This window comes from Ambystoma mexicanum, chromosome 1q (assembly GCF_040938575.1).
Source record: "Ambystoma mexicanum isolate Mex_15411 chromosome 1q, UKY_AmexF1_1, whole genome shotgun sequence".
Lineage (NCBI taxonomy): Eukaryota > Metazoa > Chordata > Amphibia > Caudata > Ambystomatidae > Ambystoma > Ambystoma mexicanum.
Window position 1 is genome coordinate 341,295,449 of NC_090922.1, and position 22,883 is coordinate 341,318,331.

The 22,883-nt window shown below is 44.7% G+C and overlaps 1 protein-coding gene across 2 annotated transcripts in view; it reads left to right on the forward strand.

The window, feature by feature from the left end:
• The window catches only part of KCTD15 (potassium channel tetramerization domain containing 15), a 167,521-nt gene that overhangs the window by 121,920 nt on the left and 22,718 nt on the right, over nt 1-22,883 (forward strand). The gene's annotated exons all lie outside the window — the stretch shown is intronic.

Below are 22,883 nucleotides of genomic sequence, written 5' to 3' on the forward strand. Positions count from 1 at the left end.
TAGTGGGATCAAGAGGGAAAGCGTAAGCGATCATTGTTGTGCTGTTGGTAGCTCCAAGTCCGGAAACCGGGAACTAGATGCTGGGTTTGCCTAGGGTTGATAAGATTTTGGTGGTGTTTTCATGTATGAGTGTGTATTGGGTAGTTTGTGGTTTTTAGTGTGTTGGGTTTAGTTGGGTGTTATGGGTGTGTGCATTTTTTGTGGTGGTTTAATGTTTCTGCAGTGGTAGAGGTATGTGTATGTTTTTGTTTGGTGGTTGAGGGTGAGTATGTAGGAAATTGGAGAGTTTTTAGTAGGGTTAGTGAGGAAAGTGGCCTGGGCCCTTCTCACCAAGGGTTATGTTGGTTTGGCTGGATTCATATTCTTGTATGGGGTTTTACATTATAATCCTTCATTTCTTTGGGGTATGCAGGTTTTGTGTCATTAGGTTTCAGTTGTTTTGGTTTTGGTTGTTTCTCCTTGTGTTGTGTTTGGCTGTTTCTCTTTGACTATGTTTCCAGTTTAGCTTGGTGAGTTAATGAACCATGTTTTTAGTAATTTACGTGTACGTGTTCCTCTGTTGTTTGTAGTTCCTTAGGGAGTGAGTTCCAAAGTTTTGCTGAGATGCAGGAGATCCACACAATTTCAAATTTGAGTATTGTTATGGCTTGAGTCAAATCTCGTTGCTGGACCTCAAAGTTCAGTTTAGTTTGTATATGGAGATTTGTTTCTGTATGAATTCCTCTCCTTGGCTGTGGATTATGCAGAACGTTTTGAAGAAAAATCTTTTTTGACTGGTAGCCAATGTAGTTTTCTCAGTGCTGGTGTGATGTGTTCTCTCTTAGTAATTCTGAGGAGTAGTCTTGATGCTGCATTGTGTATGCGCTGTAATTATTTGGTGAGGTAGTCCGACATTCTGAGATAGATGCTGTTGGCATAGTCTGTTCTTGACGGCAAGTGTTCTATGTGGGAAGGTGAGGAAAGGTAATATCCACTTGATTGTACAAAGTGGGAAGAAGCACTTCTACTGAGTTGACTTGTGGTTTGAGTGTTTAGTCAATGTCCATAAACACTTTGGAAGTTTCCGGTCGATTTCCCATATCGGTAAACCATGTAATGTGGTGTTAGTTCAACGGGCTGTTGGGTGTGATCATGATCATGGAATCGTTTATTTCTATGAAGCAGTTAATAAGTGTTCCGTCTGATTCTCCACTAGTTTTGATTCTATAGATGATTTGTGTGTCGTCTGTGTAGTTATAGATGAGTCCAGGTCTTTTGACGAGATTGGTGAGTGATGTCATGTAGATGATGAAGAGCAGTGGTGAGAGTGATGAGCCTTGTGGAACTCTGCAGGCTGTTGTACGTGGTGTTGAGTTGAAGGAGGTTAGCCCCGTTTCTGTTTTTTCTGTCAGGAATGATTTTAACCATAGCAAGGCTGTGTTGCTATTCCTATTTCTCCACGTCTTTTGACAAGAGTTTCATGGTGGACTGTATCGAAGGCTGCTGATAGGGCTTAGTAGTATTAGTGCTGAGGTTATGTTGGAGTCGGCATTGGTTTTTAGATCATTCCATAGGGATAATAGTGCTGTTTCCGTTCCTCTCAAGGGTCTGAAACTTGTGCCTGGTCTAGTATCCGATTGGTTTCTACATGTGGCAGGATTTGGTTGTATACGTGGCTTTCTAAGAGTTTTGCTGGGTACAGGATGTTTGATATCGGTCAGTAGCTGGTAAGGTCGTCTGTATTTCCTGAGGGGTCTCTAAGGAGTGATTTTATGTATGCAGATTTGAAGCTTCATGGAACTTTTCCTGCTGTATTACCAATATTTATCAGGAACAAGGCGATTATGAACCAATGATACTTTCTGCTTGTGCACTATTTCAAGGAGTGGGTGGTGTTTTTGGAGCAGGAGAGGCTGCAGTGCACTGCCAAATTGATAGTACCCTTTGCCTCCTTTTGAGAGGTTTCCACTACACTTGCCATGAACATCTTTAGTTGCCCTTATATCGGTGTAGATTGACCAATAGTAGCCAAGATACAAGCCATCAGAAATGGACATTAACAATGAAGATTACCCCTGCTGTAGCGCAGGGAGCCTAGATTCTATTAAAGACAGAGGCGAGCATTATGCTTAACTTCTTTTAATTATACTCTTCCCAGCAGATTTAAATCTCCTTATTTTTTTTAAATAACACATTATTTCTATTTTTTATTTTTAAACATAAAATAGAAAACTTCACATTTCAGTGTCTCTGTTAGATCCATGTCCATATCATGTCCCTGTGCTCCATGAATCACTTCCTGACCAGGTCTTTTCCTCTTCTTTGATGTCTTCCAACCGTCATCCTGAGATAAAATGCAAATGCACTCCAAACTGCAAAAACCCAACACGTCACCACCGGCAGCAACCAAAGTGCTACTCCATTTCAGAGCTCTTCTCACGGCCAATGCGGCCAAACTCCCTCACGAAGACTCGCTGTACTCGGCCTTGGACTCTCAGTTTGCCTTCTGTTAATCCCCTGTCAGAGAAAACATACATTAGGGCGGGTCATGCGACGCAGCGCATGACTAACACATGATAACATTACATACAATTACATTGTAATGCCTTGCGTCGCTTCCGTCGCTGGAAGGGATAATACTTGCCCCTGTGTCTTTAATAGGATCAAGACTCCCTGCGCTACAGCAGGGGTAATCTTCATTCTATATCAAGACCGGAGGCGAGCATTATGCTTGTTCAAAGCTATGTACTACAGCCACTGCTACGCTTGCTATCGCGGAAGGTGTAGTCGCTAGCCCAATCCGCCGCTTTCAAAATGTCCTGAAGACTCACTCCGGCTCCCAAGGCTTTGGAAGCCATTGCACCTCTAACTGAATGAGCTCCAAACCAAGTCCTGTCTATACCCGCCAGGGACATGACTTCCCACACCCATCACGCTATAGCAGCTGTTGCTACTGCCTTGAATGGCTTCCTGCGCATGATGAGCAACTGCGACACCCCTGCTGGTCTCACCTCGCTTGTCCTAGCCTTGTATTCTCTGACATATTCAGCTACGCATAACTTAGGTTGGTCATGAAAACTGGGATACAAAATAACTGTCGAATGGCTCTGAGCCCTTCTAGCCACGGAGAAGGTCACCCCGTCCAGACCAAAAGTCTTCCTGTCCACCTTGAGCGCCTTTACATCAGACACTCTTCTGCAGGATACTAGGCACAGCAACATTGCTAGCTTCCCTGAGAGCTGGCGGACTGACAGATCCCTGTTACATGGCCAGTCTGTAAACAGCGCCAGGACTGTTTTAATGTCCCACAGTTGTGCATATTTAGGAAAGGGCGGTATATGCATGTTCAGGCCCTTCAGCAATCGCACCACTCCTATAGGCGTTCCCCTATAGGAGCTCAGTCCATCGGATTGTGACTTGCTGACCTACAGACCCCTATAGTCCAAAAAGCCTTACTGTCTCTGGCTAGGAATGCCAGTAAATTGAGAACCTGAACTAAAGGGTGCCGAAACGGGATGAAAATCGTGCTGGCTGCAACATAGGCTCCGTTTCCTCATGCAGCTTTGTAGCTCTTGAGCATAGAGGGGGCCCAGGATTGCTTGATAAGTTTTGCAGCCGATTTTGAAATGCCTGGCAGACTCCATCTGCTCCCGATACCCTGCACGCCAGCAGGAGAAGTTGCCCCGTCCTCATCAGAGGATGATAACTCTTGGATGGGTCTGAAATAAGCTCCTCTCTGAGAGGAAGCACTTGTGGGAAATCGGACGAATGTTCCATCAGAACTGGAAACCAGGCTTGCGACTTCCAGCTCGGGGCTACTATGACAGCTTCCGCCTTCTCTCTGCCTTCTCTCTCCTGATCTTTGCTCGAACTCTGGCTAACATAATGAAGGTGGGGGGGGCGTACTGCACTGCGACTGACAAGCTTGTAGAAAAGCGTCTGCCCCTTGCACCTCTGGGTCCAGCCTCCAGCTGAAAAACCTTTGTTCAATCTGGACGCAAATAGATTGGTTTCCAGAGGACCCCACAGGGCCTCTATTTGGGTGAATGCTCCCATGTTCAGTATCCAGTCACTGGAATCGTGCAAGTAGCAGGAGCTCCAGTCTGCTACCACATTCTGCATGCTCGGTAGATACTCTGCCGTCGCGGAGATCTTCTGATCCAGGCAATAATGCCAGAAGTTCTTTGTGCGTTCCACCAGCATCTGTGTCCACATGACCCCAGAGGTGATTTATGTATCGGACTGCCAAAAGGTTGTGCATCCTGAGCAGGATGCAACACTCTGTCTTCTCCTTGGTGAAAGCCTTTATCGCAAAAGAGCCTGCAAGCAGTTCTAAGCAATTGAAGTGAAGGGATAGTTCTTCCTGAGACCATTTGACGCCTGTTTCCAGGTGACTGCACTGGGCTCCCCAGCTTGTTCTGCTGACGTCTGACTCTATAACGAATCCTAGAACTTTGCTGAAAATCACATGGCCGTTCCAGGCTTCCATGTTCTGAAGCCACCACTCCAGTTCTAACTTCCCTTCCTGATCTAGGGTTACTGACTGGTGGTACCCAAGGCCTTCTTGCAGGTGGTGAATTATGAGTCTCTGAAGGGCTCTTTAATGCAGAGGGCCCGGGAAGTTGGCCCGGATGGATGCTGCCAATAAACCTTTGCGAGTTCCACCAGCATCTGTGACCGCATGCCGCTGGAGGTGATTTATGTATCGGACTGCCAAAAGGTTGTCCATCCTGAGCAGGACGCAACACTCTGCCTTCTCCTTGGTGAAAGCCTTTATCTCAAAAGAGCCTGCAAGCTGAATTTTGCTGTATTCAAAGCTAAAGGAACAACACCCATGTTGTCGGGACGTCGCGTTCGGTATTGCCAGCAAATCTCGCTCCTATGTGGGAAAAGGACCTTACAGTGCCACAGTGTGTGCTGGAGGCGTGTCCCCACCCCCGCTGGACTCTCGGCCAGCACAAAGCTAATCATAAGCCTTGCTTTGCTTCTGAACACCGGTGGAGTCAGACTGCTTCGTGGAGCGCAGCCGGGTGCCCTGGTGTGAGCTAGGTGCTCACAGGTCCGGCAGCGCGCTACGTAAAAATAAATGGTTACTGTTGAGGAACCCTTGGAGGAATACGCTGCATGCGCGTTGTGTAAATTGAATGCTGCCCTCAGCAGAATAAGTAAATGAACACCTCGGAATCAAAGAAAAAATTGAATGGGGGCCTTGCAGTCCTATCCCTAAAAGCATATTACCAAGCGGCGCAGGTGTGCTGGGTGAAGCGGTGGTTGGACACTTCAGACGACTCCAGCTGGAGGGCAATGGAGATCACAATGATGAAACCCTTGAACCCTATAGAAATAATGGCCATACCCCTTAAGAAGCTCGCGCCCGGAGTTCGGACACACCCAGTCCTAAGGCCCACGCTCAGACAATGGCATAAACTCAGGGCAGCTCAGGGGATCCAAACCAAACATGCTCCGCCATGGTCCAGCATCCGGGCGATACTGCACTGGGGACATCCTCGAATACTACGCCGCCATTCCTTCAGTATCCACCAACCTCAGAAATAGAGAGATCCAATTTAAAATAATACAGCAGACATATTTGACCCCCTCTACTCTCTTCCGAATGGGGATATCCCAAACTAATATATGCTAGAGAGATTGTGGTGCCCTGGGCACGATGGGGCACATTCTCTGGCATTGTCCAAAGATCTCCCAGTACTGGCGAGAAGTGTACGATCAGATAAGTGGTATGGAAGGGGCCGACGTCACATTCTCACCAGAGGTAATACTTCTGGGGGGGGGACAATGATTCTTGGCACGAGGAGGGGCTTGCACGCAAACTGATAAACATTCTACTCTTTACGGCTAGAAAACTCCTCATTATGCATTGGAAGGCCAAGGATCCCCCTTCGGCTGCAGAACGAAATTCACTCCTATCGAAAACATGCAAGATGGAATGCTCACAGCCTCAGAACCCCTTAAGAGCATCACGAGCAAGAATATTCAACGAGCTTACAGACAAATATACATAGGGGAGCAGGTCATAGGCCCAGCTGAACAGAGATATGATACTCTTTGGCATGGGGCGAAAAGGCCTGGGTAACCAACATACTGCATAATTTCAGGAGTGCTGGTCATACAGAGCCTTAAGGGAGCGGACCATAGTTTAAGGGGGTAAGGGGTTTGTTACAGGGTATGTTTCAGTTGTTTGAGATTTTGGACAAAACGGAACGGCGGGGGGAGGGATGGGAGGGCTGCTAATTCAAGGCGCGGACTCCAGCACACCCCCCCCCCCCGTGTCCCCTCGGCCTCTACCGAAATACTATTAAGACAACACGAACTGAATATCAGGACTTATGCCTAATCTCGACCGCATTTAACTGCATGAAGTTTGTACCTATATTCTAAATGCCAATAACATTTTTTGGTGAAGTGTTCTGTTTTATGGTTAAACAAAGAAAACGAAATGTGTTTTTTTTCATATGTAGATTTAAATCGGCTTGGGAGAGTAGAATTAAAGGAAGTTTAGCATAATGCTTGCCTCTGTGTCTTTAATTGAATCGAGACTCCCTGCACTACAGCAGGGGTAATCTTCATTGTGAATGTACATTTCTGATGGCTTATATGTTGGCTACTATTGGCCAATCTACACCAGTTTAAGAGCAATTAGAGATGTTCATAGCAAGTGTAGTTGAAACCTGTCAAAAGGAGGTAAAGGGCCTCGACATAAATTAGAAGACTAGTTGAAAAGTTGGAACCTAACTGGGTGGGGGAGCGTGTAGCCATTACTGTGAGGGCATTTTGAATCCCATGGGGCTGTTTTATATGCCATGGCCAAACGAACATTATGCGTGTGAAGATCAAAATCTTATGAAAAAGGGCAGAAACATTTACCCTGGGTGGGCAGGCGTAATAACTTACCCTGCCATCAAAGTGGGGGGAATGTAAGTCAATGGGCCGGCCTCATAGGAAAAGCAGTGACAGGAGAGTTGTGAGAGAGCGAAGGATGGAGGGCGGGGGGTGGGGGAGGGAGAGAGATTGAGAGAGAGAAACAAGCGCATTCTAAGGGGGACAACGGGGGATAACAGCTGGAGGGGTCGGAGGCTCGGCATTTTCTGACTAGTGGGTGAGAATCGTCAGCTGCTGCAGACTCGGTCTGATAAAGGGACTCGGGCTGTGTGTAGGGCGGTGTCACGCTGGCCCCATAATGGTGTTACAGCAGTAATGCTAATTTTTCCATCATTGTGTTGCCTAGGGCAGTTCATCCCCTCCCTCCAAAACAGCCCGGAGGGTGTAGGAGAGTTCTAAAAACGACCCACACAAAAAGCCTGTTCATGCCATATTGAAGAAAAAAGCAACAATGTGAAAATGCATAATTTATGTTTCTCTCATAATTAAATGATGGTGCCTGCGGTGTGGACTTGAAAAAAAAAATACATTGATCCCTGCACTTCATTCAAAGGGTTGTCTTATAGCACTCCCCCAGATTATTTTAAACAAAATGGTTCTCATTTCACACTCTGAGCTTTGACATGGAATTTTAAAATGAAACAGCTGAAGCAAGAGCTGGTAATTGGGCGTTTGCATCAATGGCGGTGGGGAGAGGTGGATGGGCCATCTTTTCGCCCGCTGGCCTGGCTGGCTGGCTATAAGCGACCTTTCGAATGTGGCGACCCAGCTGATGTTAGAATGTGCGCGCGGGGGCGGGAAACGCGGGGTTATCGTGGAACATCACAGGCAAAGATTGAGGCGCTCATTTGCATGTGGATTCTGACACTTGGCACGACTATGGCAAGTTCTCTTTCTGTGCCCAAGAGAACAAAGTATGAAAACACGGGCACGGGCTTCAATGGCACCGCATGAGTACCAAATTAATTGGATTCTTTGCCAGGAACACTAATTACAAACATTCCGTTTTCAAAATAGCCTTCAGGTCGGGATTTATGTTGCATGAAAATATGAAGGATATGTGTCGTTCTACAAAAAAAATGGAGACGCACGTAACAGGTCTGACGTACGTAAAATGGAGGCCTCTATTCGGGGAAAGGGGAGTTTTTGGCCTCTGGTCGTTTGTCCTCACCAGGAACACAGCAACGTCCTCCATGTACAACTGAGCTTGAGACTTCATAGGTGTGCCCCTCCTTTGTGTTTCACTTCAGTATGCAACCTGAAACACAGAGTGGGTTCTATACTCCTAACTGCATTGACTGCTCAAAAACACTGCACCTACTGGTGACTCCCAGGCTACTCGGTGTCATCCCCAGGTTTTGGCCCTCTACCCTCCGATCACCCGTGCACTGGACTGGTTTCTCACTGGAGCCTCTATCAATCAAACTCCTACCCATATTCAAAATGACGGCACAAACACTTTCTATGCATGAACTTCCAACACAAACCCTTGACCTGAGAACCACCCCCGCTTCTACCCGCCCCCACTCGGCCGAACCCCCCTGCAATGCCGCTCAGCTGCCTTACATCTGACTCTGAACCACGCCAAACACAGAACCTCAGGAATTAAGTGATGCTGGACCGTACTATATGTAATGTATAGTTTTGACCGTCTTGCATGTCTTTCCTCAACTGTTGTCACTTGTCCAACATTATTTTTTGCATTCTACTCTTAGGCCTTGTTCTGATGGATTACTTTTCCAATCCATAAAGATCCTTAACTGTAGAGAAAATCTCAACTAAGAACCATCTCAGTGAGCCAAGCACTTGCTGCTGCGATCTGTGCTTACTCTTCAGTCACAGATTCAAATCCTGGCAGGGACAACGCCGCCCTTTATTCTTCCTACTTCGATGAATGGGGCTCCATTAAATTGTTTAAAGTATGTTTCTTACTGTTGTGACGAATCCAGGATATGCGTCCCTTCTCCCCTAGAGGGAGCAGCCCCCTGTGAGGCTAGGGGGGTGAGCCCGCAAAGCAAGACCCTCCCAAGGGGTCTGGGCAAGTGGGACCTCACTGGGAGTGACTCCCTTTAGGGGACAAGGACTCCCATTCCAAGAAGGCAAAAGGCCATTTACTAGGATATTGCCTTCAACAACCAGTAATTCGATTTGCTTCTCTTTGGCACTAAGCAATGCTGGATTATACACAAACCACGAAAAATGGCGAACACCCCTTTAAGCGGGAGCAGTCAAGTTAAAGACATGAAGAACCTAGAGAGAAGCACAGAGAACCTTACGCAGGAGAGCCTCTGACGTAGGTATGTCTTGGAGGGGCGGAGCTCTGTGGAACCGCGGAAGTAGCAGCAGTCCGAGGGACAGAGAGGAATGCCAGGAGGCCGGTGTAGCGAGCAGTGGAATAATCGTTGCTGGGATGGAGTTACAAAGACCATCCCGCTTGGTGGCGTGACCACAGAAGACCCAAGAACTAATGCAGAGACCAGATGTGTCAGGAGGAACAAATCTTCCACTCCGCCTTCATGCGTGGAGGCTGCCGGGGCAGGCAGATTACAGGTAAGAGAAGCCGAGGGACCGGAGAGACTGAGAAGCAAGACCTGGGGGAGGATGCCCTGATGCAAGGCCCTGTGAACCAGCCCGAAACTTGAGAAGGTATCATGGTGGTTCAGGGAAGGGGGAGGCCACAGGAACAAAACGAAACAAAGTGATTGTTAATGTCGGTTACAGGAACCTGAGAAACCCAAAGTATGAGCCGTGGCAAGGGCTGTGAGAGTTGTTGAACATAAAGAATCAAGATGGCCTGGATTGCCCCATAAAAGAATTGTTGAAAACAAGTGTTGAAAGGTAATCTAAAAGATTTAACTTGATAAAAGAAAGATTAGAAAAAAACAGCCAAAGGTCTGGAGAAAGGGTACATGAAAGACCTATCAAAAGACTTACAGGGCATCATCATGAGTTGGGCGGTATCCCGGCAGTAATACAGGGCTTTTTTCATATTCATGCACTCCTTTAGGTGACCCCCTCACCCTCCTCATGGGAACGGTTCGTGAATGTATACGGCCTGTATCTATTTTTTTTTTATTGTTTATGGTTTTACAACCTTTACAATTATTCTTTCAAATCATACAGAACAAAAACAATATCTCACATAATACACTTAAATCATAAACAAAAACAATATGCACGTAGTAAAGCCAAAATAACATCTCAACATAATATAGTTTTTCAAAATGCAGAACTATAAATTAAACATCAACATCACAGATAACAGAAAACATATCTTAATCGATACTTACAAATCACTATATCATAAATAAATAAAAAACCTTAAAATTCCGTCCGTGCAACTTGGTAGTCATATAGAATCGACATTTCATTTCATAGTTCCTTTAGTCTAATCACTTTTACTAAAACCAATAACATGAGCCCAAAAATCATATAAGAATTCTAACCTTGAGAAACGCTACCCAAGCTGGCATGAAGTTTGTATGGGTCACAACACTCTTATATGTAGCGATCTTACTCTGAACATCTAGATTCTTCATCGGATAAAATTAGTAGCTTTTCAGACAATTTTCTTTCAAGAATTAGTAAAAAATGTGTTAGACAAATGATGAGGCTTTGATTTGTACCTGCCATACATCTTTGCCAAAGAGGCTCTCTGCTTAGGCTAGATACTGTGTAGAGCTGTTTACCAAATATATGAGTTCTGGTGGATTCAAAATAAGAACAGTAGACTGTGAGATGTTTCAGTGTTTCAATGGTGCTATTCCTATTACAGAATCTGCATTGACCATTATTTGGTTTATTATTGTACCGTTTCCACAACATCAATTTCTCGTTAGAAAGTAACTGATTCAAGCAAAATCTCAAATACGTCTTCCTCGCTTGACCACAAGGAAAGATGACCTGGTACTTAGGTCGATAGCCCCACTGCCTCGTAAATTTCACATATTCACGAAAGGATTGGTATTCATTAATTTTCATGATCAACAGGCACCAATGGTATCTACAATATTTAAGTTTGCATGAAGGCAAACCCAGTACCAGATCATCCTGAGTGATCATGGTGCTAGATAACAACTCCTCCATCTTGTTCCTACATTTTAGAAAGGAGGGAGGGTCTCCTTTCTTTATCATATTTGCAAGATCTTCATAAAGGCAATCGTTAGGGGGAGCTAGCATTTTCCCATAATGCATAAGTAGTCGCCAATGCCACTTCACCGATAATGGTAATAAGCCCAGCTCATGACACACAATAGCATTCGGGGTGGAATAAGCCAAGCCCAATACAGTTCAACATTTGACCTTGGATCACATCAAGAGTTTGTTCCACATCATACAAGCATATATCTAGGGAATACAATAGAATTGGTTTGATCTTTTGTGCGGAAAATTTCATAGTAGGAATCATTGAGTATTTCCCCAATCGATGGTAAATCATTTTCATCTGCATTGCCAGCATTTTTGCTTTATTAGACAACATTGTCTTCCACCCCTCACTGGAATATGAGCTTGCAAGATGATAGCCTAAATAGCGGATGGCAGTGGACCTAGGAATAGCAATACCATTCAGACCCCATGATCATTTAATAGCTTTTTTTCGACCTTCAATGAACGTGACTATGAAGGATTTTTTGAGATTAATCTCTAGATTGTGGTTACTGGCAAAAGAATGAAACAATGCCAGTTTAATCTGTAACCCAAAAGGGGTCCTATCAAAAAATAACAAATCATCTGCAAAACTCAGCCAATTAATCACAATTGCCCCCAGTTTGACAGGAAAATAATGGCATCCTTCCATTACTCGTCCAAATCTAATAAGTATAAATTAAATAGGACCGCAGCAAGATTCCATCCCTGTTTGAGGCCGATTTCGGTAGGAATAATATCAGTAAATGCCCCATTTTTTGTCAAACGAATTCGATAGGTGGTTTGTTTATGGAGAGCAGCAATGATTGAAACGAGCTGAACCGGAAAACCATATTTAATCGATTTTGTCCATAGTAATTGTCTGATTACAGAATCGAATGCAGCAGTAAGATCCAGGGTCGCCATATATACCGGCCCTGCCTTATAAGATCTAGTCTGCTGGTATACATGAGCAACGATCGTCGTATTGAGTTGACAGCCCATATGACGGCGAAAACCAGTCGGATATTTCTATAAAAGGTTAAACTTTATGATATGCTGATTGATATGTTGGAGTAGTAGACTAGTAAAGATCTTAGCTGAAGCATCCATCAGCGCTATCGGCCTATAGTTCGCCGGTTCATTCATTGGACCCTTTTTATAAATTGGGATGATGTTGGCCGTACACCTAGAATTCAGAATGTAACCCAAGGAATAAATAGCATCAAATTTTATTTTGAAGATTCTTGCCCACAAATCCGGGTTAAGTTTAATCAGGCAAGGAGGAATACCACCAGAACCTGGTGCTCGAGATCCTTTGGATTTCGTAATGATCATAGTTATATCTTCCATCGTCCATGGACAGCCACAAACAGTAGACCTAAATATTAAACTATCCCCATAGACACCAAAAGCAACTGGCTTGGTAAATTTACCTCTGATCTACGCCGTCCAGACTACTGCAGATATTGCCGATTCTCCAATCGACTCAGCATTATCAAACAGGGTACGCATAGTAGCCCACACATGTCTGGTATTATTCTTTAATAACAGAGTGATTAAATTCTGATTATCCATATTAATCAGTTCATGCCTCATCAATTGTAGTTGTCTTTTATAGGTTGTGATGATATGAGCTTTGCTCTCATAAAATTCAATGGTAGTAGGATTACCCTTGCTAAGTTGTCTGAGCAATTGGCGTTTCTCTTTCCTTAATGCTACTACTTTTGAATTAAACTGATGGCGATGCGAGATCGTAGGCTTAGCGGCCTTTGATTTCATCAAGAGTGCCATATGGAGTGCAACTCTTATGGAGTTCTGAATCTCAGCGATAACACACGAGATTCCACTAGACACATAACTCATAATAATCAAGGTATCATTTTGAATTTTAGTGGTAACTTCATTACACCTACTAGAGGTCCACTTAATCAATGCTCCTACGCGATCAAATTCAATAGCAGTTAGCATAGGAATACTATCAAAATTCGTGATATTCAATCTAAGCTTAGAATTCAAAGCTAAATGATCCCCCCTCTGTAGATTGTGAATTACTATTGGATCAATTAGTTGTAACAGCCCTGTTGATACAAAAATGTACTCAATGAGTGATGAACAGTTCCCTCTTGCCCAAGTATACTGGTAGGCTCCCATTTCAAAAGGGACACTTTGTATGTCCCATGAGATAAGGAATTCCAACCACTTTAAACCATTTACATGAGATTTTTTTTTCAGATCATGCGTGGAATATTTCCCATTCTTATCTATCACCACACATGTGGAATTAAAATCACCACCAATTATTACAAAGTTAATTTATGCATCAGTACCTGTTCAAAGATAAGGTTCAATCAATTGGTAATTGTTTCAAAAGACACTGTGACCTCATTCCAGTATAGATTAACAATAAAAAAATCTCGGCACACTAGATCTTTGCATACACTTTCCACCACCAATAAAGCATCATCAGCCCACAAAATAGAGGATTTTAATCTTAACTGCTTATCAATCAAAATAGCAAGGCCTGCAGCACGGTGGCCTTGATCTCCTCTTACCGCGGACTGGTGATATGAATCGAACCCTTCTAAGACTACATCGCCCATGATCATAGTTTCCTGTATCAAACAGATCCCTGGGCGGCTGTCGCTAACTAATGACGCATTCCATAACCTCAAATTAGAGTTTCCACATGAGTTACAAGAAAATACATTAATCCCTGGATTTTCATCCTATTTTCCTCCCATTTTTGTATGCGGGCCAGATGGAGTCAACGCCCCCATACTCATCATACCTGTTAGGGAGGCTGCCAAGTTCAAAAATTGCTTCAAAACCTCCGCATTAATCAGAGGTTGAGTACCTGCTAAGTTAGAGATCTGCGGGGGTTCCGGAACAGTCGCAATGAACATTTCTGCAAGTTCGCCGGTATTAAAGAGACAAGGATCTAGTCCCAATAATTCCAGATCTTCTCGTTGCGCCCAAATCAATCTTGTGATTATATGTGACTGATAGCCGCATATCATCCGCGTGGGATTATTGTGTGCCAAACGAACCCAATAAATATCATTGCTTCTGATAGTACGTAACACTGGGATTTCTTGGAAAACCTTCAGCATTGCAGAGCGATTTAGGCTCGTTTTTGCAGAGGTTACTTGCTTGCTTTCCCATCCCATAATAGATGGCATCTCGGGGGTTAGGGACATTACCTCTTTTTTTGCCATACGGTCATGAGAATAAAATTCAGAGTATACCTCATCAGTCCAGCTTTGGGCTTCTGATTTAGACCTATCCAGGCCCGTATTCACATTATTCTTGCCATGCGACAAACCCAGCTCTTCAGCTATATCCCCATCATCAGTGACTAATTTAGATACAAATTCTTTGATGCCACTATTAGAAGGTCTCGCCTGGGGGGCGAGTGATTAATCAATGACCGGTCTTGGTCTGCTTGTCCATTTGTAAGTGACATCTTAGATTTGCTTAGAGTAGGTTTATTCGCTACTGTTTTTTTCATGGTTTTATTAGTCCCTGCAACCTTGATTTTATTAGAGGCCTTCTTCATATATAGAGCAGGAAAGAACTTTGTCAAGTCTGTTTGCTTTTGTTTGGGAGAACAATTGTGCTCTCGCTGAGCACTACCCCCAAGATTTCTTCCTGTGTGATTGTTATCCTGCGACTTCCGTACGTCCGAAGGACTCTGTGTTACATCAATATTCAATAAGGCCCTTGACTCTTTATTAAATTGCAATAGATCAATCCTCTCCTCTTCATGGGACAAGTTCTTGGAATCAACTTTTAGTGAGTCTAAAGTGTCTTTGAGTGAAATTTGACTATTCATTGATTTTATGTTTTTTGCTTGTTTGATCTTACGTTTAGTGGCTTTCAGCAGCATTTTCCTCTGTTTCCTTGACAAGACAGGTTCATAAACCTGTTCCTCAACCATTTTCGCTTTCAAAGTTCTCAAGTCCTGCTGACATAACTGTGCCTCATCTTCCAAGTCAATTAAATTAGTTAGTGCTGAAGGGCTATCTAAAAGTTCTTCTTTTTTAAGATTAGATGTTGATGGCACCGGTGCAGCCATCACCTCAGCACTAGTCATCTGAGCACCCAACGGTTGTTCACTCGGACTGACCTTTGTTATACTGACTAGTATCTGTTGTATGGTCGCTGCATTAGCCGATACCATCTCAGTTAGCTGTTTGATTTCTGCTGCAGCTGACGTATCATTTTTGTTAGGATCACATCACAAGCAGTGACTGCTGCAAAGGTAGTCACCGCATTGGGTCCCAATCGTGGGTCAGCTGGAGTTTGGGAAGTTTTATTGCTCAATGGGGGGCTCTCCCTTTGTTTACCACTAGAGAGGACCGCAACTGCCTCACAAGTAAACAATAACCCCTCTATTCTGTTGACCTTTGTAAGAAGCTCTGTTAACATACTGTGTGAGTATCCAAGTTGGACGTGGTCATGTCCTTTATCAAGTAGATTAAGGATCCTGGACAATACCGGAAACTCAGCTCCAATATCAGAGGACTCAATTAGGTTACGTTCTACTTCACCTTCTAGATCATACAAGGTTAATTGTGGTTCAACAGGGGAAGGTACCATCACCGGAATAAATCCAGACTACATAGGAATCACTTCAGGGGGAATTTCTACTTCTGAAGGTGAACTGGTCTCTGAACTTTTGAATTCCTTATTCACCTCATTATTAACAATTTGATCATCGAAAAAAGTGTGCACCTGGGCCTTCGTACTGAGTACTTCATCAGGATCAATATGCACATGTACATCCTCCATGCAGTACTTATTAGCTTTAATTGGGGTTGAGGGCCCTCTAGAAAAACGCATCCTCCTATCCAGCAGTGCCTCAATTGCTGGAGCAATAATAGAGACATCAGAGAATCTGGTTTTCGTGCTAGTGACACCCATTTTCATTAATAGGTCTCCATTTCGGCATTCCTCTAGGCCCGCACCCATGTCCCCATTATCACAATAATGATTCATTGCTTTGAGCTTAAAGGTCTCTAATGTCGACTCAGAGTTGTTCTTGGGAATGCTTTCCACTGATATCTCATTTCTTAGCTCTTGTTCAGCCATCTCGGGTGACGTTATTTGGCAGGTCATATCCCCCTGGGTTTCTACACACACAGACGTTCCCACCTTATTAGATAAGTTATTCTCCTCGCTCTCAGAATCCACCATTTCCTCATTGCCTGCCTGTGTTCCCATGGGACCATTTACAACATTGCTCATATTAACGTGGATTTTCGCCCGCTACGGAGACCATTCACCATGATAAATCAGCAAGCAGTTTGCACAATACCCAAGTCTGTCAGCCAAATCAACCCACCTTACTTCCCAGCAGCCAGCCCACCACACACCGCACAGTGAACAGTTAACAGCACTTCCTCGTACTTCCCAAGGTGCGTGCGCGAGTGCGCTGGCTGCTGGGAATAAGTAGGAGGTAGCCAAAGAAAAGGGGTGTCTCAATTCGCAAGGGCAGAGCCCAACCAAACAGTCCTTAAGTAAAAGGAGACAAAAGAAAGAAAACAACCATTCAATATGCTGGAGTTTCCGTCGGCATACACGCTGACTTAATGTTGTGAACACAGTGTACACAGTGTACATGCGCTTCCCGCGTGCACGATGGAGACATTAAGCGTAGACGCTATGCTGTGAACACAGTGTACACAATGTACACGCGCTTCCCGCGTGTACGATGGAGACACCAAGCGTACACAGATAATTGAAAGTCACCTTTTTCAATGCCACTAGATCAGGAAATCCACGGTGTTCACTAAAAAGACTTCCTCCGGCTGAAATGTCAGTTTAGATCACGTAGCTTCGTATGAGCAAAGAATGCTCAATAACACTTTCAAGCAATTCCAGTCAGCACGGCATGCCAGTTAACAGTACTTCCTTGTACTTCCCACAGTGCGCGCACGAGTGCGCTGGATGCTGGGAATAAGTAGGAGGTAGCCAGAGAAAATGGGCGTCTCAATTCGCAAGGGCGGAGCCCAACCAAACAGTTCTTTTTCAATGCCACTAGATCAGGCAATCCACAGTGTTCACTAAAAAGACTTCCTCCGGCCGAAATGTCAGTTTAGATCACGTAGCTTTGTATGAGCAAAGAATGCTCAATAACACTTTCAAGCAATTCCAGTCAGCACGCCACGCCAGTTAACAGTACTTCCCACGGTGCACGCCTCACAGATACAGGGATTGTATAGAAGAAGCCGGTGATCTTCAGACATACGCATGCTTAAATCTCCCTCAAGCGGATTTGAAAATAGGGAAAAGTGCATGGTAGATATCATTGGACAACTTGGAATATGTTCTGTGCTGAAACCCATACATTGCATGCATGTAGGTGTAAGGTCTTCTATAGCACAAGTCTAGCTGGGAATCGGTGGAGTTCAGTAGAGCACAAGGGGAAGGGGGATCCTCTATGGAGACGGTATAAGGGAGAAAGGGGGAGTAGGGTTTAGAGAGGCCTTCCAGACCCAGCGGCTGATGAGATGTTCTCTCTTTCCTGAAATGCATAAGAGTAGGAGCAGTCCTGATCTGTGTCAGGTCAGGATGTCATTCCTGACTAGGATGAAATTACCAGAAAATATCTGCAGCATTTCCATGGCACTGCATGTCGTCTTCCTCTCCACAGAGGGAAAAGCTGTACCTAAACAATATATGGAAAGGCAGCTCATGGTCCTGGGAAGTGAAGTCTCATCTTTCTCTACCAAAAAAACTCTGAATTGTAGCGAGCAGTTGTTATTGCAGGTGCACAACATTATGTTTCAATTCAGTGTAGTTCTGTGTCCCACTTGCCCATTGTGATGCTCCTTCCACACTCCATTTCCCCTCTGAGTTACTCTTCACTGGCTGCATTCTCCCACAGAGCCGTTGCCGGGGGGTGGAGGGGGCGAGGGGGCTATAGCCCCTGGTCTTTTGAATGTAGCCCCAGATAGAAACTCAGGGACTAGAGTCAAAAGGCTAGCTAGCCCCGAGTCCCAACAACCCCGACATTAGCGAAGCTCCAGCTCTCTTCCAGATCTAGCAACACCCCTGGCTGTATAGCTATGTTTACACCTTAGAAGTCCTAAACATGACTTGTCAAAAAAACCGCTTTGGCTTTTGTTTAGTAGTGGGATAGGCATTTGCCAGACACGGCCATGATGGTAATACCTGGCCATAACATGGCAATAGGCAGACAAATGTGATTTTACCCGGGCATATGATATAAATGTCTATACACTAGCCAAAACTGTTGGCTTTGTCAGTGCTTAACAGGACTTAAGTGCAAAGAACAGACAATAATAGAGTGGCTGAAGGCACACTTAGTTCAGTACATTCACTGCTGCAATTCAGCCATTAACTGCACACACTGCTTAGAAATTACACTGGCAGGCCAACGTGTGATGCTCCTGCTTGATAGAGCTTACTCAAAGAGGATGTGTTATGGTGGTTAGGGCAGGTGGTGGGTGGGAATGACCACAGAGGCTAGCATGCCCAGAGGTAGTCAGTCTAAATATGAAGCCAGAAAACAATCGTAACACTTCAGATTCATCAAAACAACTGTCAGACATAGACGGTTACATCACTGATCATTTGCGACATTTGAGAAAGGACCATTTTGTGCAACTTAGATGATACTCGTTGTTACAACGTTGTGACTTAACAGAGCTTATTGCCTCACTTCAAAGAGTTAATTGATAATTATCACATCTAGGTTTGTGGCCAGAAACATTACTAATCTACGGTTTCTCATAGGCAGTGCCCTGGAAGGTTCTACCATACTCTAGATTACATGCTCTGGAATAGCACATTTCTAACTTGTTAAGGGTTTGCCTGGCCTTTCACCTACAAGAGATTACAGGGTGTTACTTCATAGAGAGCATTCACTTTTCTGCCACCATAATAACTTCTGGACTAGAGATCAGACTTCCACCAATAGGGAAAAGTCTTGCATGTTCTAATGACTGTTTCCTTTCATGGCGATTTTTCTCTTGCCAATCTTGTAATTGTATGTTTGGGTGTTTTTTTGTCTTTTTGGAAACAGAATTACCTTACTACTCAATTTTTATTTTACAGTTTTTCTCCTTTCTCCGACCTTGGTCTTTCTTTCTTTTCCCTTTACCTCTATGCCCTATCCTGGTGATAGGATCTAAAACAAAAGGGTCGAATGCCTTTTTTTCGGGGGGGTTCCCCCACCAACCCCCCTTTTTTCTTTTTTTTTTAAAACTTTTTTTTGGCCTACCAAACTAAAAAATATATAAATAAATAAGAAAGCATTCGGCCCTTTTTTTTCGGTCCTTTTGGATTCGAAAAAAAGGGCACTCGATCCTTTTTTTTTTTATCCTTTGGCTGGACACCCCCTATCCTGACACTAAATTCCTACCACCACCTTTTCCCTTCATCTTTTACCTGCCATGTTATGCTTCTTTGGAGAGCTTCATGGACTTATTGGCAGACCATCAAATGCAATATACGCATTTGGTGGTTCTTGGGGACCTCAATCTGAAATGAAACTGTCCAAGGCCCCCAGTTTTGAACTCTTTTTTTTGACAGTCTGTCTGATTTAGAGTTAGATTAACATGTGGTAGGGCCCACCCATAAATTAGGCAATACACTTGATCACTTGATCTGATTTTTGCTAAAAATGCCTTAGTAGCCCTGCGGTCAGTCGAGCCTGTACTTTGGACAGATCGCCATTTGGTGACCTGTATGCTAGAGCCTGTAGGGGTTCTGGCTAAAACCCCCTCTTGCAGAGTTTGGCAGCACTCCTGGCGCACGGCCGATACTCAAAGTATGGTATTGTCTGTTGATGCTAAGTGCAAGGCAGCTCCTACTACCTCTCTCTCACGCATTACATGAGGCAGCGGATTTGGTAGCTCCACTGCGATTCATACAACCGCGCAGGCTGCCATCAGAGCCCTGGTTTTCTGATCTTTTGAAGGCTGTCTGGCTCACATTGAGACAGGCGGAGCGAAAATGGCATAAGGCTTACGACCCTATATGTAGAATACAGTACAAGGTCTGTTCGGCAGCTTATTCGTCAGCTATTATTGCTGCAAAGACACTGTATCTAAGAAAATTGAGTCCCCTTATGCCAACCAAAAGCTCTTTTCTCAGCAGTTAAATCTCTCTCTCTTCATCAGCTAATCTGGTTCCCAACATCACGCCCACCCAGGAATTGTGTGACGCATTGTCATAATTTTTTATTACAATGATTGAGACTATTCGTGGGTACATCTCAGTGGAGGCGAATATTCCTACCAGTGAGAATAATCTGCCTGAACCGATGGGTTCGGCCAGATTAACGGGCTGGTCATCTTTTCCTAGGCTCTCGGAAGAGACCGTACTTGCTGCCATTCAGAATATCAACTCGTGTGTCCCTGCCGACACATTCCCTTTGGCTGTTATGAAGAAGATCTCCCCTGACCTCCTGACAGAGATCACAGTGGCAATTAATGGCTTGTGCCAGACAGGGCTGGTCCCGCCAGAGCTTAAAGCTGCTACGGTTATTCCTCTTCTGAAGAAACTGGCACTGGACCCATCTATTCTTTCTAATTTCCGTCCCATCTCTCTTCTACCTTTCCTCACAAAGCTTTTGGAGTCTCTGGTGACACCTTTACTTTCTTCATTCCTTGAATCGTCCAACCTCCTAGATCATGCTCAGTCTGGTTTTAGGGCAGGCAGGGGCAGGGAGAGTGTCCTGGTGTCTGTCCAGTGCGATATGGCCAGGATGTTGGACACAGGAGGGGTGGGAGCCCTGATTCTTTTAGATCTTTCAGTGGCGTTTGACGCCGTCGACCAACCCCACCCTTCTGTCCAACCTATCTGGGCAAGTGCTGGCCTGGTTCTCCTCGTTCCTGGCTGATCTTTCCCAGACTCTCTCTCTCTGCCCCCTTTTGGATCTGGCCTCTGCCATCTTAGTTGCAGGGTGCTGCAGGGCTCTTCTCTGTCTCCTTTTTCTATTTAATATCTACATCTGGGCACTTGTGGGTCTCATCCTCTTCTTCCACGTCGGGTGCTATTCTTATGCTGACGACACCCATCTTCTGATCCGTTTAGATCTTGATCAGGCTGCGGTGTCGTCAGGCCTTCAGAGGTGCCTGCCGGCCATAGGGGACGGGATGAATCACAATTGGCTTAAACTGAATGGTGATAAAACTGAGGTTCTGGTGATGGGTTCTCCCCCGGTCCGTCACTCTGGGTGTCCTCTTTCTGGCCCGCTTCTCTTGGCCCCCTTCCAGTTCCTGTGGTGAAGGTGAAAAATCAGGCTGTGATTCTATCAGCGTCCCTGTCAATGGATGCCCAAGTAGCGACAGTCTGCCAAGCTGGCCATTTTCAGCTTAAAATACTGAAAAAAGTACATCCTATGATACCGCCCCTCCGCCCACCGGTGGTTGCAATTTTGGTGTTAAGTCGTTTAGACTATTGTAACTCCCGCGATCTGGTGCAGCCGAACTGTTTGGTCCTGCGACTGCAACTTTTGTAGAACCTAGCAGCCCACATTGCCACAGGTGCACATATCTCAGCAGTTCTGCGGGCCCTTCACTGGCCCCCGGTGGCTCCGCGCATCAGGTTTAAAGCGCTATGCATCGCCCACTGGGCTCTGCATGATCAGAGTGTGGAATATCTACGCACAAAGTTTACCTGGTATTTGCCTAGGCGCTGTTTGCAATCCGCCTCGGCTGATCTACTCTGTTTGCCTCCCTTCCGTCGTGTGCGGACGGCAGGGGTGTACTGGCCTATGAGGCACTCTGGAGATTTCCCGGTAGTCTCTGAACAATGGCTTTTGTGTGGCATTTCCAAATTTTCTGGGAAAATGGTTGAGCTTGCTGTAAATGTGTGATATGTGGCCACTTTGAAAATTATTTCCAGGGCCTCTTTTGGTTCCCAGTAAATCCCTGGTGGACGGGGGTCGAGAGTTATCCATAGCGGTGGCTCAGCTATGGAATTAGCTCCTGCCTGCTATAAAAAAAAAATCTACCCAAACATTTGTCCTTCAGAAATGCTGTTAAAACATATCTGTTTCAGGCGACGGGTTGTATTGGCTGTGGTAACGTACCTTTTCCTCTCCGGTGCCATGATACCTTCGAGTGGCCGTGCGCTTTAGAAATTCCCTTAACATAACATCTTTCTTTTCTTTATTTTCACAATCTTTCCACTCATTCGCCAAAGCAAACGCTGTCACTGCATCCTTCCATGTTCATTTTCTTTCCCTTTACCGTTCCTTGATCCTGTTTTGTTTGTCATCATGCCAACACGTCAAACTAATAGTAACCCAAAGGATATTTTTTGTTCTTCGCTGTGATCACTATGACAAATAAAAAAAATAACTCATAGCAACTAAATAAAATGGCAAAGACCATCCCCTCTGCCGCAGAAACTGAGGGAGCCTAGATTCAAGTAGAGCTATTGCCAACTTTGAAGAAGGCCAGGTGAGCAATAAGCCCACTTGAACATTATGTTCCCCAAAACATCAACAGCAGACAACCTTGGGTCCGCAGTGTCTATTCACTGTGCAACCTTTTTGACAGAATTAGCATTATCCAAAAGGCTTGTCATTGATTTAATTGACCTCACAAATATTGGAATCTGAGTGGCTCAGCAAGGTTTTAAATGTGTTGGTACACACACATCTCCACAGCAGGTTAATCAATTTACTGAGGTTGCTTGCGGTCTGCTCTGCTTGCCTAAGTATGGCCCAGGCCCTGCAATCGGACCTCAGCCTTTTCTTTTGTGTTTTTTTAATACTTTCTGTCTGTTTTGTTGCCCACACTGTGGGTGGCTGTGGTCCAAGGACTAAACCCCCACACCCTCAGAGAAACGTAGAGAAGATGTTAAGCTTTCTTCATGATTCAACTGAAATTATGATT